The following is an 18,052-nucleotide window of genomic DNA, read 5'->3' on the forward strand; positions in this document are numbered from 1 at the left end:
ATGTTTATCCCTATTGCAACCGCTTTTGATAGTTGACGTCATTAAGTAGTCAACAGTATGGCGTCTGACATAACCTCTTATAGAATTGCCATAGGGGTATACCACGCAAGACTCTTTAGAACTTCTAGTACATGTACATTCCGTATAACTCCATTCAAGGACACAATCGCTAGCTTACGTGTTATGCTAATTTATTTTTTGAAATACGTACGTGTCTTAATGATAATTTTAAATACAACGTTACCGAACATGGCTACATGTTTAGCTGGTTTGGCACAGGATATATATTTGCTGAACAGTCTGTTATTTCATTTTCATATTAGTTTGAATCTGGCATATTTTAATATTATTATGCCAATCTTATTGATGTTGTCAGGTAATATAGAATCAAATCCTGGACCCGACTCAGACCAGGCTTCGTGTATTTCAATGTTACATCAAAACATTCGAAGTATTCGATCAAAAAATGGACTATATAAAAAGTCATTTCATCGACTTTGACGTTTTGTGTTTTACAGAAACACACCTATCAAACGAAGTGAACGACGATTTTCTGCACATTGATGGTCATGAATTTATGTTTAGAAAAGATAATTCGTCCCACTCTGGTGGTTTTTTAATGTACGTATCAGAATACCTCCGACCGGTTCGCAATTATGACTTAGAAAATTATTTACCTGAATCTTTATGGGCTGCATTGAAATATAAAAACGAAAGTTTTCTAATAGGCACGATGTATCGTAATCCTCATCTAACAGTTGATTTCTGGGATAGAGTGAACATTTGCCTAGAAAAGGCACACGATTTATGTAACAATATAGTTATTCTTGGCGATATAAACGAAGACCAACTTAACCAATCAAATCGTAAATTTCGAGATATTATGACAATTAATAATTTGCGAAATGTTATAAACACCCCAACTAGAATAACACGCTCAACGCGAACCTTGTTAGATCCAATTGCCGTTTCACAGCACATAAACGGATTAAATTCTGGTGTATTTGAAACTCCTCAACATATAAGTGATCATTATTGTGCTCATACTTGTATCAAAAGTAGCTTTTTGTCAAGCTCTACCATAATAAGAAAGGTATGGAACAACAAACGAGCAGATTTCAATAAAATGAACGAACTAATTAGAAATACCAATTGGAACCGCTTAAATAAAGGAGATATCGACCAAGCGACCAATCTTTTTACAAAAACATTTATTGAGATAACCGAAAAGTGTATCCTTACTTTCTATGCATCTATTCGCTATTCTGATAAGCCTTGGTATAACTCCGAAATTAGAAAATTATCAAACGAACGCGACAAACTAAAAATCAAAGCGACACGATATGGCAATGTGTGTGATTGGATTGAATATAAAAAAAGTAAGAAATAAAGTATCAAATATGACTAAACATGCAAAGGAAATATGTTTTAGTAACCTAGAGGACAAAATAATTGAGTTTAATTCATCCAATCCTCGACTATATTGGAAAACTGTTCAAATGCTTGTGAAACAGAACAGCAACAAGAGCAATGCAATACCTCCATTGCAAAATTTTGATAATTCTTACTCCTTCACTGATACAGAGAAGGCGAATTCCCTGAATGACTATTTCGTTTCAATTTCGAGTATCGACGATGATAATGTGCCTTTACCAGACTTAAACATAAGGACAAATAGTGTACTAAGCCACATCAACATTATTGAAACCGAAGTAAGAGACATCCTCGATAATCTTGATATTAATAAAGCTAGTGGACCTGACGAAATTGGTCATAGAATGCTAAAGAATACCTCATCTTCCGTTTGTATTCCACTCTGCATTTTTTTTAATAGATCGAATCGAGAATGTATATATCCTACAAAATGGAAACTCGCAAACGTTATGCCATTGCATAAAAAGGGTGATCGGACATCCTTGTCCAAGTATAGACCGATATCTTTGATAAGTTGTGTTGGAAAGGTAATGGAACGCATTCTTTTCAAACACATTTACAATTATATGCATCAAAACAATCTTATTTATAAGCACCAATCGGGTTTTATCCCCGGACACTCAACGGTTCATCAACTAATAGATATATATTACCAAATCTGTAAATCTTTCAACGACAAACAATCTACAAGCATTGTTTTTTGCGACATATCGAATGCTTTTGACAGGGTTTGGCACAGGGGCCTTATTTTTAAACTCAAAGAATATGGAATTTCAGGCTATGTTCTAAGATGGCTGTCTCATTATCTACTGAATAGGTCTCAAAGAGTGTTCATAGGTACATCCTTCTCTAATTTTAAGCCCGTCACAGCTGGGGTCCCACACGGCTCTGTTCTAGGTCCATTTCTCTTTCTTCTTTACGTGAACGATATAGCTGATACCCTTGAGAGCACAACTAGGCTTTTGCTGATGACAGCTCTCTCGCCGTTTCATCTTCTAACACAGCTGACATAGAAACTACTATTAATACCGATCTACAGAAAAATCTCCGACTGGTCTAGACAATGGCTGGTACTATTCAACCCCTTAAAACAGAAGCTATATTTTGTTCACTTACTAACCAGCAACAGCCATCTCTCATGTTTGATACTACGCTGCTAATACTTAGCGATTGTCACAAACATTTAGGAGTCACGTTGAGTCCAGATGGTACATGGCACCATCATATAGATTCAATCGTTAGTTCTGCCCGGAAAATTCTTGGTTCTATGCAAGCCCTAAAATATAAACTTTATCGTAAAACCCTTCATCAAATTTATATATCATATTTACGACCAATTCCAGAGTACGCCTCAGTTGTCTGGGATAGTTGTACAATTTATGAAAAGGAGACCTTGGAAAAACTGCAATACGAAGCAGCAAGAATTGTTACTGGTCTCACACGTTCAGTTTCAATCACTAGATTAATTAAGGAAATCGGCTGGATTTCATTGTCGGATAAAAGAAAAATGCAAAAGTTAATTTTAGTTTACAAATATATCCACGGTGAACTGCCGTCGTATTTATCAGCACACTTTCCACAAACAGTCAATGATTCTAATCCTTATAATCTGAGAAACAATGAAAATTTTAATACAATGAATAGACGCCTCGAAATATATAATCGTTCAACGATACCGTCATCCTTGTCATTGTGGAATTCACTAGATATAGAAACAAGACACACACCAACTCTCTCAATGTTTAAGCGTCAATTAATAGATCAATTTAAACAAAACCCCATCCCACCTTATTATACTTGTGGAGAACGTCGCTTCTCTGTATATCATGCACGACTTAGAAACTTTTGCAGTGACCTAAATTCCGACTTGTTTAACAACAACCTTCGAGACTCTCCACTATGTATTAATTGCAATGTAGAAGAAGATGCTGAACACTTCTTATTTCGGTGTTTACTATTCACCAACCAGCGATTAAATCTCTTCAGAAATACTCGAAAATTCCATCCGCTCAGTACAGATAAACTGCTATTTGATTGAAACAACCTTTCAGAAGAGGACAACGTCCTGATCTTTAGTGAAGTTCAACGTTTTATTAAGTCTTCCCAACGTTTTAGCTAATTTAACAATCGGTATCAGGAGCTCATCTTCTCTCGATCTCTCTTTCTCTCACACGTCTTTCTCTACAACTTCTATTATAGTATCATGTGTTTTTTTTTCACTTAAACAATGCAATATACATTAGATATTACTCTTATTGTTGTTGTTTTTTTGCTTATAAAACACCTTTGCTTGGTATAGAATGTTTCGGGAGAGGGCCGTAACTGATGTTGGCAATACTCGTGGCCCAATCCCTTTGCACGCTTGATTTTATAATGTCGGTCTAAATATTGTGTTAAATTTGTATTGATATTGTCATTGTGAAATGTGTTCTCATGCAATAAAATATTATTAAATTAATAGAAAACGGCCTGAAAAGGTCGCACCGACAGTATTGCAAATACCCTCAGGTATGTTGGTCAGTATGAATTGTTGTGCGCCTGCCATTTCCGTTTCACCTAATTGGTTTAACGTAACATATGACCCTTGACTTAGTAAAATAATCTGAAAAGGTTTGATTCTCATGAAGCTCTTACAGTATTGTATGTACACTGCACATTAAAGGAATGTTGGTAAGCATGGGCTTGCACACCTGCCATTTCTTTGAGATTTCACTCAGTCTTACTACAGTTATGACCCTTGAATTAGTAAAAACTGTCTGAAATTGTTTGCTTGCATGAAGCACCGATATAATTAAGATACACTCAGAGAACGTCATAGGAATATTGGTCAGTTCTGGCTTTTGTGCACTTGCCGTTCCAAAAAATATTCGTGAACATAGGAAGTTGTTCTCTTGCCATGTCTTAAACATTTCATTCGTTTATTCCACAGCTGGACAGTTAACCATTCCTGGAACGGGTGGTGTCTTGACGACATATTGATGTCTTGAACGTGATTAAACCAGGAACTCTACTCATTATGTTGGTAAGTTAGTAGTCTTTCTTCATATCACGTGTTAATGGATAAAGGAGTCCAATGCCAATTTGTATTGATGTTTGTCAGGGACTGGTGCATTTTTCATCCGACTTAATAAGCATTTTCAATCAGAGTTGTCCCTAAAGACCTCTTATGTGCTGGCCTTGAGTAACGCAAGTACATTGTCACAGTGTTTTGCAAGTATTCGATGCAACCGGATAAATGTGATTACAGTACAATCCGGCTAGAAGACTTAAGTACAGAAAATTTAATCATTGGTTCGTGAGACATAGTCCCGTCTTAAAATATCAATGTAAGCTCCACATACTATGATATAATCAATATACTTCATGAAAGTAGTTAACATATTTTAAATATGGTTAATGATTGCGTTATTCGCTTCAAAATACATATTACTTCTAAGACAGTGTTGAGGCTCTGTTTAGATAGGAACAACAACTTTTCTGAATTATCAGTTCGCTGTTAAACACACGAGTGACATATCTCATGTGTAACCTTACAAACATATTTCCATTTCGAAATTCATTCAAACGACAGTGTGGCCCATTTTTTGCACGAGTTCAGATCGTAAATTTCAATTTCAACTGCGTTATTGCTCCAATTCTATCATCAAGATGAGATGTAGTAGTCTTGTTTCGTAAAATTACCAGCCCACATTATATTTTCTAGCTTAACGTTAAACTTTTCCCAGTGGAACAAAAACAGATATAATAATGTTTTTTATTTGTTTAACATCTTGCGGTTCAGGAACTTTTGTACCAGACAAGATCCAGTACCATGTGAGTCTTTAGCGTAGCCTGCTGGAGAAACTCCGTCAAATCGCAACTGCTAACATTGCTGCAAAAAAACATACAATAGGAACTGGTGCAACAGCCAATAAACACAACACTATCATATTACACAATTCACTATAATAATTTGCATATTTAATTTGAACTAGACACTGTTTGGTAATAATAGTTAAAGCTCTTTAAAAACTTCGATTGTCAGCACGTTTTTCTGTAATTTTATTTGCAAATTTCTTTACTGACTGAATGGGCCTTTAATAAATTGGTTTTCATCCATCTTTGACGGTTTGAGATGGATATTATATTAAGAACGGTTTTTGCTTGATGTGCGCATTCTTTGTGCCGGAAATCCAAACGAATTGATATATGTTTGTAAGATGATTATCTCTCTCGGTCTTCACCCTATAGTAAAAAATCTCCTACTTATTCTCTTTGATTTAAGCTGAAATGCCGAGAGTTTTTTTTTAAATAAATAATAACTGCTGTAGAAATGAATTTCTACACGTAAATCCTTCCAAAAGGCAAATGTATAAGACAATATGTCTTGAAATTTCATCATAAGTATTGTTTCTGTCCGATTCAGACTACTTCGTCATACGCGTTTGTTTGAAATTCTGGCCATCAGCAAATTTGCTTAAGTAATGCCAACGACAAGTTTTTATTAGTATCTAAACTGGGTTTGGATCGTTTAGCCAGATAAATTAAATTATTGTACACTATTATTCGCCCGACAGTACTGATTTTCCGGCGAAAGAAGAATATGTGCTTCGATCTCAAGTCAAAGATCTGTATGATTTGCGATCTAAGACAGGAACTGGCGCGTTCACCCTGAGATACCGCGAATACGCTATTATCCAATCTCCTTGCAACATTCTTGTAATTATCTTTTTTGCCACAAGACTGGTTCGTTTAAGAAGTAAAACGCTGATACAAGGAACTGTTTCATTTAGCAGACATTTAAAAGGCTATTTTGGTTTTGATGTTCTACTGCGTTCATTCGTGTTAGATAGTTCTGACTGAAACATTCATAGTATTGGACGCTTAATAGTGACTTGTACAAAATAAAATTGGATTATATTCTACGATATTCAATCCGAAGGGTAAGTTTAAATGTTAAGACCCTTAAAAGTACTTGTATTTAATAAAACGGGATTATTATATGATATTCAGTTAGAAGGGTGAGTTTAGATATTAAGACCATTTACATATTTAAATTAAAATGATTTATTAAAATAAAGTAGTATACCTTCAATGTTAAAACCATCGAATTTTCATTTTAACAAAGCCAAATATACAAAAGAAAGATGACAGGTAATTCGAATGAAATATTATTATTAACAATAAATAACATTCACTATTCGGGAAGAACAAGATTAGATTATGTAAAAATATTTTATTGAACGCATCTAGTATTTCTTTGTAGCAGATTTCATCTCATATAAGTCAGACACTCTTCATTATCTATTTGTAACTATTCGACAGAAAATTAAAATTATCAGCGGTGTATTAATATACCATATCAATTCCATCTACAATTTTAATAAGGTAAGGTTAATAGAATGTTAATCATATATACAAATAGAAATGGTTTTAGGAGTTCGTACAAGCTATCAAACTCATGTGTTTTTTATGTCGAACATATAATATATTGTTTTGATATACTCTTGATTTATGAACAGGTCAAATTGTCCTTTATACTTTATATAGTGTATGATGGAGTAGGCCTTTTGTAGATGATGCATATATGATCCTGTTATACATCATTTAGATCATCTATGTTCTATTGGTTTTGACGACATTCCTGATGTATGCATCGTGTTTGTAGTGCAAAAACCTTTAATGTTGGCTATAACTCAAAACCCTCTCAAGATATTTACTTGAAACATATTACACATCTCAACAGTGGCAATACTCATTTGTATAGAAAGATCCATAACTCGGGCAATATGCGTTTCTGTTTACCCTTCATTCAACTGACAAAAATACGAAAATACATAACTCAGGCAATGAGCTTTTCAATTTACCCTTTAATTAACTCACATTAACACGACTATTCATAACCCGGGCAATGGGCTTTTCGGTTCACCCTTAATCAACTGATCAAATTTAGCGTTCGCTTTTGGTGCTTTGTTATTTTAAAATTTAAAACCATGAACTATTGGATTTATACAAAGTTTTGAGAGATATTTATGTTTGGAAATTTTCGCCATGCCGTCGATCCTAATATAAGATATTATTTTGTTTTGACATTCGTCAGTAATGTGTTTATCAAGCTTTAAAATTTGAAATCGGTTTTACTTCATCTTTCACCTAAGTATCAGATGAATAGATAAAAGTGTATCTTCCTCATAAAGTTTTTCATGAAACAAATGTCCTTTTATAGTTTGTAAGATTTTCTTATATGTAACTATCATTATTATTATTTCCTTTCTGTGCATGCTTTCATCTTAAAGCACACACAAACACACGCACACGCACACACGCACACACATGCGCACGCACACACACACACACACACACACACACACACACGCACACACACACACACACACACACACTGATCAACGACTGAATACGTTAAGCAACATTATATTGGCAAAGCAAAAGACCTTCAATTATTTAAAGATTCCTTAGTCTGCTATTGTGTTCATGGTAAGTCTTCTGTCACCTTTCATGGCCTCATAATTTTATCAACATGAATAAATCATCGCCGTTTTGCACAACGGCCAATTTCGTTATACGCTCGTGAATGTCTTCGGAGACAAATGTTTGGATATGAAGCACTTTATATACAGCCAAGTCGGTGATAATGACGGGCTATGCTCAAAGATGCCTAGTGTGCTGTATTTTGTCCGACTGGGAATATATTTGAGATCCTGAATGATTTACTAATGCTTTTATGTGAAAACACCGCATTCATTTTTATTATTTCATCCTTAGTGTAATGTTAATTTTATTGAAAAGTTATAAACAAGTCAATATCAAAAGACCTTTGACAGTTTAAAAAGCTGTGTTGTGTTGTTGAAAATGATCATGTTGCCCCCCTACTGGGAATGCTATTGTTGTTATAGTCGTAAACTAACTTGCTCATGTGATTTACGAAGCAGTTGTTTTTCCGTAGATGTTAATTTTATTGACTGCATTGTTTTTTAATTGTTTTCACTTATTGTCTTGATTAAAAAAGGCTTCTACAGAAAAGCAATTTTTGTTTTATTGATTACTTCGCTGAAAAAAAATTCTATATCAATAGGATATATCAACAAACTAAATTCGGTTCATTTCTAGAGTATCATTTTAGAACAAACGGATATAATTATTTTTATTCATAATAAAGGTTTGTTTCGTAAATATACTTTATAAGTTATGTTAATATGTAATAAACATACACAAATGTTTATTTAGACACTATCTTGTATACATGTATCAAATTTCTGTTTTATGATAAAAATGTGTGGTTTAGTGAATAATTACGAAAAGGAGTTATAAAACATTTTAATTCAACAATATGATTGTTTTGGAGGACGCTTTATGTTTGGCACTTTCTATAAATATGAGCTTTATTTCCATATAGCAAACCTTTAATCAACTAAACATATACATTTTGGTTATATTGTAAACGAATGGGAACGCGATTTTAAGGGTTTTGTAGCCGTTAAGGAAATTATCAACTGACCTTCCATTAAAAAAATCAATGAATTATAAGGCGAGTGAATATGCTTGGTTACTCCTTTCTGTTCACGCGTGTCGGCTACATTCCATGTCATTATCTTTGCTAACAATAAACTGCAATGCACCCTGGGCGTAATTTCAACAAAACGTTGGATTTCTTGTACTGTTCGGTAGTCTGGGTTAGGTAAGGACATACGTCAGGGATGAAATACAAAGTCTGAAAGCTAATCGGCAGGACCGCAAAAGAGCCCTATTTACCTTACCTCAGCAACCACCATTCCTTCGAATCACTGTTAAAATTTAACTAGCACGAATAGTTCGATTTGGTTCGAGTGGTTTCCAAGCGTGCGCAGATCATTCGGCATTGCGTTTGTAATAAGGCATCATCTATAAAATAAAGACTTATCTGCGAATAAAAGCATCATTTATTTACGATTGTTCATAAAATTCACACAATCTGCTTTTATTTTATTTCATCAATATTTTCACTTATTAAGAAGAGGAGGTTCACCAAGAGGGCACCGTCTGTATCATTTTATTTAAGCTTTGAACCAGCAGCAACATGCAACTGTTCTTATGTTAACATAATGACAATTTGCAAATAAGTTATTTGATTCTGAAAATAACGTTTTGCTATGCATTTTTTTTATCGGTGATCGATCGACATATAGTCGCCGATCAGTTTTCGTTTAGTTGTGTAATAGGTTGAAGAAGATTGACGGAAAAGTCACCGACTGGCTTAAACCAGTTTCAAGACTATGGCCGTATATGCGATATGTTGCCAATCACTTCTTGACAAGTTGCGAAAGTTATTGCCAGAGATCGGAGATCATACCCAAATTCTAAATATGAAATGAAAGGTTGCACCGATATTCTATCGCAATTAAATTCGTCGCGATAAGGTCACATCGCAGTCGCAACTTTAGTGTTACCGTAGCTTTAACAGTTTATAGAGGGTGATATTTTCTATTTAACAATATGGTTTTGAAAAGCGCAGTCCTGGGAACTACGAATCGCTCAGTTGTAACGTTCCGTTGCATATGAATTAGCTTTTGATCGATCTAGAGATTACAGCATAAGCAATACACGCCAGGTAGCATCACACTAGTGTGTCGTCCTTCACAGCATTCAAGCCAAATCAGTTTTTCTTGATGTTAATGTTCGCATGTCAAGTGCGCAAGACGTTCATATTCTTATTCCCGTATCATGTCGGGTGAGCCCGAAATGTAGAATGTTGTGTGCACGGCATTCATATGTTCAACGATGAATTTCGGATCAGCCCGACATTACGTATTTTTCATGCAGCCATACATTAAAGATTGTCCAACAGCACGACATTGACTGTTGTCAAGCAGCACGACATTTGAAATTGTCAAGAACCACGTCCTTTAATTTCTGTATCATCACGTCGTATATTTAGATCCTTAATATTGCATGTAGAGTCAAACGACATTCTGAAAATTGTATGTCCTGCATGTTTTTCATATTTCTAAATTCTGTTTGTCGATCCAGCAAGACAATCAAATGTTTGTTGACCTTTCTCTCATATTCCTTATAAACGTATATTCTGTGTCAGCATATATTTGTGAAGCAGATATGTTAATGTTGGAGTATTACTTTCCACGAATACATTTTTCTCTTTTCGTTTTAGCACCAAATATGTTGACTTCATTTCTCCTTCAAAGAACTGTACACTATTTAAATTCTCTGAGCAGGGCTTTTGCCGTCAAGGTGCAATTTGGGAGTATTACGTCTTGTAAATCTAAATAAATTTCGCATTTATTAGTCAACAATTACGCCTAAAGGATTAATTTTCAAGATTTAAAGACAATTATAAATCCTTTAAATTGTCATTTAAGGACTCATGAAAACAATTAAGTCTGAAAATATCAAATCTATCTGTACAGCTAAGGGACTTGGAAAACCAGTATCAATATGTCATTTTAAGTGGATAACTTTAAATTCAGGGCAAGTTGATTTGGTTTACATGCTTCTCAATCCGAAATGACACCAAATATCAAAATAAAAATATTGACGAAATGTATAAGCATCATGTAATACATTGAAAACTACAGAGATAAGTCCAGTAGTCGAAAATATCAAAATCCATGCCTCTGACTCTAGACGTATATGCTAGAAGAAAGGAAAATAAATTATCCGTCATCTTTTTATTAAGTTACAATCCGAGTAAAAGAGGTTTGCGTGATTGGATTTCCCTTGGTTTATTGTTGTAATTAATAGTCCCTACGTGCCTGGTTTTGCATTCCTTGAAAAAGACGTTTTTGTACTGAACAACTTGTTCTCGTTCTAAAATCGTTGTCCTTAGAGTGTTTGTGGAGGAATGTGCGATCATGCTTTATGATATTTTATTGTCTTAAAATTGCTAGAAACACACAACAGTATTAACAGTAAGGAAGCATATTATTATAGTGTTCCATTCATCATTAACCTTTTATTAGTTCCAAAGGTTGATAAGTTAAATGCTTTTAAACAATGGGGCTTACATGCACGTGGTCCGAACACAGAGTTTTCAATCTTTAAAATACATATTTAATTTATCAGTTTACTCGAATGTCATGCTTACGAACAAAAATGGCAAAGCGGGCTTTTGATTTCACGACTACCAAATAACTGAGTAGAAAACTGACGGATAATGGCGTCTATCTTTTCAGTTTATACCTGCGTATACTTTAATAAATGCATTTTCAAATCTATTTGATAAAGATTGTCATAAGTAGTGTCATTACGACGATCCCCATGTTGATAGAGCAAATGTTATCACTTTAGTCCATATTAGGTTTTTTTTGTTAAGCGTATTTATTAACTAACAATGTTAGAAGCCATTCATCTCTTTCAATTGGTTCATCAGCGGAATTTCATAAAAGTGCGTATTGCCTTTTTTCATATAAATTTCAGCATGACTCTGATAGAAAAAAGTAATAGCGTTTTGCGAATCTACGAATTTGTTTTCTTGTGATGAATAGATATTTGGAAGTTAGGGACAGGTCCGCATTATTTATGCAGCCTTACTTCAAATTGAGCCGTGCTGTATCATTAGTCTTTATTACGGCGATATTTTTGGACAAAATTGTCGGGCTTCTTGAATACGTATGTTCTTATTTTATGTCATGGTTTTAATCAAAGACATCGGACAGACAAGGAGTTTGGCATTTACAACGGCGACGGAAATAAAAATGAACGTACTTTGCCAAATATTATATGGATATTGGATTGCTGCAAGGTTTGTTTTTCTGACACAATATAAATTATACAATGTAGATGGCGATGAGAGCCTAATCGGGACAATAGCTCTCCATATAGATTTTATAACATATGAGATGAATCGCTTTTAAGAGACACGCAAGCTTTACATGTAATTGACCTTACAAGGCATGCGTGTTTAGATGGAAAGTTTTATCAAATCTTGGCAATCTTGACTTTAGTAGTAATCTGATATTATGTCGTAAAATTTGAATATAATATTCAAAGAAAGCATTTTATAATGTAATACAAGTACTAAAGACACATTGTCGTTTTACGGTCCAGTACATTTTTAGACGAGGAAGGGGTTTTGTCTTTACAAAAATTATATTAAGTAAGGCACTACATTGAACGTGCTCTCCCTGGAAAGTACTTAGTTATACACCCGCATTTGAATTCTTTTGAAATTATTCAGAGCGATCCCAACTCAAACTCATGTTATGAGACTAGCACATATGTGGAGATTGTCACTGGAAGCGTATTGACTAAGATTTACGACCATACCTTAAACAGACTTGTACTTTTTCTGAAAGTAACGTTTTTGTAAACGACCAAGCTCTAATCTATGAGTTCAATACGACGGTTTGTGGGGGCCGTACCCTTTGTATTGTATGTGTATTAAATAAAAACATATTTTTGCAAATATAAATAGCTTAAATTGCTCGGTTACTCTCGTTCTCAAGAAACAATCGTACATATACTGCATAAACGTTCAAATAATACGAATTAATGCTTATATTTACATATTTTGTGTCAATGAATTGCAATCGCTCAATCATCCATGTTGGTTGGCAGGAAGAGGACACCCTACAACACTCTTCACTTCAATCTTTCTGAATATCTCTCAAACAGTCAATGTGTTGCCAGGCATGAGGGGACACCCCGCCTGCACCCTCCCCGTCCATTGTTTGTTTTAGTTACAGTCTCAATTGGTAATTAAGGATGAATATGTTATTGGCAAATAATGTTGTTCATAAATTGCCACACCTTTAAAATGTATACTTAAATCCAGTAAATTATACTCGTTTGACCTTCACCGTTGTTAAAGTGAAAGTAAACCACTGAAGTAAAAAAAAACAACAATTGTGCTTATACACCCATTTATGAATTAAGTTCAACCACAATCACGGTCACCCGATCGGTATAATTTTGAATACGTTCACATGTAGTTGCCATTTGATGATGAAGCGTTATATCGACCACATTTTGTCTCTCAAAGAAATACAAGGCTGCACGTAATACCCATGTGTTTGAAAAGTTAATACTATATCATAGGCTAAGTGTAAATTATCGAACCGCATGGACTTCGATAAATGTGTTCACACATTTCTCTGTCATTGTTGTCACTCTTAGCTCTTGTTGGAAGAACAACAAGCGAAATATAATGGGCTATGTAAACATCTGAAATTCTGCAATGTTCAAAAACAGTTTATTCATATTTGATTGCTTAAAGTGATTATATCAAAGTATTAGAAAATTCTATGGATTTGAAAATCAATCTGTATATAAGAAACTTATCCTATGCTAAATATCTCAGGGAAGTTGCTATTTCATGTTTCAGATGATATCAATTTATAAAGAAGTAAATAATTTCCTCTTATATTTAGGGTCAGAAAGATTTGATTTATTTCAAATAACATAACAAGACAATTCGTAACAGGCATTACAAGGATTAACGAGCGCAAATAGCTTGATTGAAACTCAAATCATCAATGATTTAGAGTACAAACATGTGTTTTTAAATCCTTAAGCACGAAAAACACGTGCTTCTGCGCAGATTCGATGTTATCAGGGTAGAGATCCACCATTACCGCTGTTTAATATCCTAATGTGAATAAGCACCGACCTATCTGTATATCACATATATATTTTTGATTTGACGTAATTCCTGTATTATATAAACGGTTTACCATTTTTGAGAAATTCATCAGCGCTGTCACAGAAACAAAATCAGCCTCGGTATTTGTATCATTCTCTGGATCTATCACATCGCTTGATATCATCAATATCACTTGGTACACGGCCCAAAACACCCGTCATTTCAGGGTAAGATTTATGTCATCGGATATATAGTGAAAAGCAAGTTTCGGGAATCTTCTCCAGACGATGGATGTATTGGAATCGTCTGAGACGAAAGAAATGTTGTGAATGTTCCTCTAAATCGGCTGCATTTTGCCTATAAGACAAGTCAATTATACTTCTTTTCCATCGGATGAAAACATTGGACACAGATAGATATCTCAGTAAATTCATTATACAACACGAATTCCGAGAACCAATGTCTGGCCAAAGATGGTTTGCACGTTTTTTCTACCAAAGCTTAATTTGATAACGATTATTTTCGAGAACCCCTATTATAGTATGAAGACTACAGACGAAAATTGTCCCCCCGAAATACACATTTTATCCAGACTTATGGGAAACACGTTATTGGAAGGGGTTTCGGTGTCTACGAAAACAGGTTTAAACAGGTATGATGCTGATTTTCTAAAATACGGCTTCATTTCAATGTTTTCAAATCCTATTACCCACCCTAGTACATGTTATTAGTTACAACGTTAGGCTTTTAAGTTTTCCGTAATCATGAATGATTATTTTTTACAAATTGTCAAAGAAATATGAACTCCAGTTTAGGAATCTCTGAGACATACCAGTTTCGTACTGGATTAAAGTTATTTTGATCGTTCCAACGCATCTTTCGTTTTTCCACCAAGAAATACTTTTGATTTCCTTGCTTTGTTTATCGGCGATAAATTTACGGTAGAGGCTAAAATTATTTATTTCAAAAACATATTAGTCTTATGTTCATTTCAACCAAGCCTGTGAATTCTTTAAACACGAGGCAGACTACCCTTTCACCACTTTGTTTATTTTATATTAAATCATCTGCCCACCAACATACCTCACAGAAAGTTTTCTTATCAGTTTAAAACAGCATCAAACCTTGAAATGAATTAGAAAAAGACTTCTTTGTGATTGTAAGGTAGCTCGTGCATAGTTGTCAACGAGGGAACCATTATTAATTTATAATCAATTTTAAGATCTTTGATCTCTTCTTCGCAATATTTGTTCTCAATTGCCTTCTGATTTAATGTACTTTAAAGGACTCTTAAAGTCATAGATAACTGAACTGAGTATACATCGTTTGTGCGAGGACAGCATTGACTAGTCTAGCCAACTAAATGGATGCTTAAAGATGTGAATTTTAAATATAAATTTTGTTTGTATAATTGAAAAATAAGAGTATTGTTGCGCAAAAGATGCTAAACTTCACTCTACATGTTTTGTATTCATGATTATTTTAAATATCATATATGAATTAACCATTTTAAGTTTGAAGGCCAACAACATGGTTTATCATTTTACGAATTGCTAAACGAATTATATTTCATCTCTGAAACTGGTATTGATGAATCTGATAGTGGTGCGTACAGTGTCGCAGATTATTGAGAGTTGGTTTAGACGCAACAGACGCTCTTATCCAATCAATTGGCTGCTGGTTTAAATACTAAATGGCATTCATTGTTGTCATTCAGACCTGGACTGTATACGACATCAAGTGATAGTATAGAAGAGCGAAAAAAAAAACCGTTTATTATTTGATCTCCTGATTGTCTATTTATCATACTGATTCAGCAATAATGTTTTCCAATGGCTTTTAAATATTTTAAAGTTACAAAGGCACTAGAATACAAATCTATGTCAATAAACATTTTTAAACATAATGATAAACAAACTGAACTTTTTTAGTGAGTGAATGTAGTAATACATATTTAACGAATGAATGGATGAATGAAATAATGAATGAATGAATGAATGAATGAGTGAGTGAGTGAGTGAGTGAGTGAGTGAGTGAGTGAGTGAGTGAGTGAGTGAGTGAGTGAGTGAGTGAGTGAGTGAGTGAGTGAGTGAGTGAGTGAGTGAGTGAGTGAGTGAGTGAGTGAGTGAGTGAGTGAGTGAGTGAGTGAGTGAGTGAGTGAGTGAGTGAGTGAGTGAGTGAGTGAGTGAGTGAGTGAGTGAGTGAGTGAGTGAGTGAGTGAGTGAGTGAGTGAGTGAGTGAGTGAGTGAGTGAGTGAGTGAGTGAGTGAGTGAGTGAGTGAGTGAGTGAGTGAGTGAGTGAGTGAGTGAAAGAAAGAAAGAATGAATGAATGAATGAATGAATGAATGAATGAATGAATGAATGAATGAATAAATGAATGAATAACCGAACGAACGAATGAATGAATGACTAACGAACACACACAAACGAACAAATGATTGAGGGGATTCACGAATCAAGTAATGGAGTTATTAATACATTAATTAATTACATAAATCAAGCAATCGTCTGATAAGTCAGTCGATCAGTATATCAGTCAGTTAGCCAGCCAATCAATCAGTTCGTTTTAAATTTGATTTATTGTTGTTGTTTTTTGTTTATGACTACGCCCAACTGTTTGTATGGAATAAAGTACAGTGGATCTTATTTTGAATACTTTTGTTGTTATTCAAAAGTCAACTTCTCATTTTCAAAATTAACGAAGAAAGTACATTAAAACTTATTTACTTATAAATCAAAATTCGTGCTTATACTTCGTCGGGTTTTAATTCTTACATCTTATCACGTTTCTGTGCAATTTATTATTGTTTAAGAATCCAATGTTGACATTATCAATGGCATGGATTAATTTTCTGACCGTTTTGGAATGCATGGGTCACGACTCCGATTTCCAAAAATATGACAGTTTATCTAATACACTAAAAAACCTTTCAGCATGCCAATTCTCGTAACAAACAAAAGTAGGAGTTTACTCTTACATATCGAATTAATTTGAAAGTGATAACTAAGAAGCCCCTCAGATGTTGATATGGGATAATGATTGTAAAATTGTAAAAAAATAATTACTATTTATCAGTTCTAGATCCCGCAGAGAACCATACTTATTCCCTTGCTCTAATCTGTGTAGAGTCAGGTGCTCAGCATCTGCTCACAAACTATAGTTTTCCACTTATATGTAATGTAATAGTTTCCATGATATCAATAAGCTATCTTAATTGAAAGTTAATTATTCATTGAGGTGATATTGAATCATATTAAATGACAGTTAATAGCAATTAACAGCAATCACAACAGATGCTCATTTTATTTCAATTAACTGTATTAAACAAATAACATAATAACAATAATGAAGCGAACTGAGTCGCTTTCCAACATTAACGTAATTTGTCTTCATGTAATATTCAGTGAACACCGAAAATATTCAGTTATGTTGCTTATTTTATACCGAGATGACCTTAACAACGCGATTCAGGAATATGAGTACTTTACATATGCGCTCAAAATCACATTATTGATTATATAGGGCGTAATCAAATCAAGACCCCGTGCAGCCCGATTTCATTCAAATTCCTTTCGACTATCAATGGATAACTGTCAAGAGTAACGATGACTTTCAAAGTCATACTTTTTAATTACATATGTTTAAAAGCTTAAAAGCCTAATTTAATCCTTCTACCCCCCCCCCCCCCCCAAAAAAAAACAAGAACAAAAACGTGTATTGTACACAATTGATCAAAATATAAATGCTTAATTGTCTTATCATATCTCCGATCTGAATATCCTGCTGTGCAGTTTTGGAGGTTTTATTATAGAAATGGACCCTAAATGGCCCTGAGCCAATTAACAAATAAACACGAAATTGGCCCTTACTGTGACATCAGTGCAATTAGCAGGAGATGCATAGCAGGGTATTGTCATATCAAATACTACTTAAACTAGGCCTTTTACAATAAAACAGTAAATGAAACATTCAGATATTTCAATGGATAAAAGTATTACTATCTGAAATAATTATATGAATTTGATTGTTCCCCCATGTGCAACAAA

The 18,052-nt window shown here is 34.2% G+C and overlaps 1 protein-coding gene across 1 annotated transcript in view; it reads left to right on the plus strand.

Moving 5' to 3' along the window:
* Nucleotides 1-6,154: 6,154 nt before the first annotated feature.
* Nucleotides 6,155-18,052, plus strand: part of LOC128227968 (MAM domain-containing glycosylphosphatidylinositol anchor protein 1-like) — a 167,117-nt gene continuing 155,219 nt past the window's right edge. The window contains exon 1 of the mRNA XM_052938957.1: nt 6,155-6,356. The gene's annotated coding sequence lies outside the window, so the exon portion shown is untranslated. The remainder of the gene's footprint in view (nt 6,357-18,052) is intronic.

Source organism: Mya arenaria, chromosome 3 (genome assembly GCF_026914265.1).
Source record: "Mya arenaria isolate MELC-2E11 chromosome 3, ASM2691426v1".
Classification (NCBI taxonomy): Eukaryota; Metazoa; Mollusca; class Bivalvia; order Myida; family Myidae; genus Mya; species Mya arenaria.